The following is a 589-nucleotide window of genomic DNA, read 5'->3' on the forward strand; positions in this document are numbered from 1 at the left end:
ATTGATCATAAACGTGTCCACAGAAAGACTTGACGATGGACTCTTTGAGCCGTAAGGCCGCAGAGAATGCAGAGTGGGAAGATTAGCCGAGCAAGTTTAAAGTTCTGTTTCACTGGCGCTGTTGAATGGAGATGGAGATTTATAAAAAAAAGGAGAGAGACAGATAGGAGCATCTCCGAACGTACAGCATGTGATACTGAAGGCAGCACGAGCAGGAAAAATTCATATCACGCTTTTTGTAGATATAATTAAAAAAAAATGGTAACATTTTAAGCAGCTGCATCTCCAAAAAAATATATAGTGAACTAGTCAGAAAAATTTTCTATATATTCTATAATTGAATATAAGTCTTTATTTGTTTGGTCTTTCACTAATTGTAATTGCATATTTCCATTATGAAAAACGCATAAAGAAATGCTAAATTAATGGGGAAAATCTGTAAACTTTACAAAAAAAATGTTACAGTGTAGTTTTATTGAAGATGTTTTTATCCCACACATCACTTCCATTGGATTGTTTTTCTGTATCCCATACGGCACAGTTATATTTTAAACACTTTCAACTGGCTGCTTGGTTCAGTATATTCAAT

The sequence above is a fragment of the Morone saxatilis genome, unplaced genomic scaffold, assembly GCF_004916995.1.
Source record: "Morone saxatilis isolate NCDOM2014 unplaced genomic scaffold, NCSU_SB_2.0 Contig14, whole genome shotgun sequence".
In the NCBI taxonomy this organism is placed as follows: domain Eukaryota; kingdom Metazoa; phylum Chordata; class Actinopteri; family Moronidae; genus Morone; species Morone saxatilis.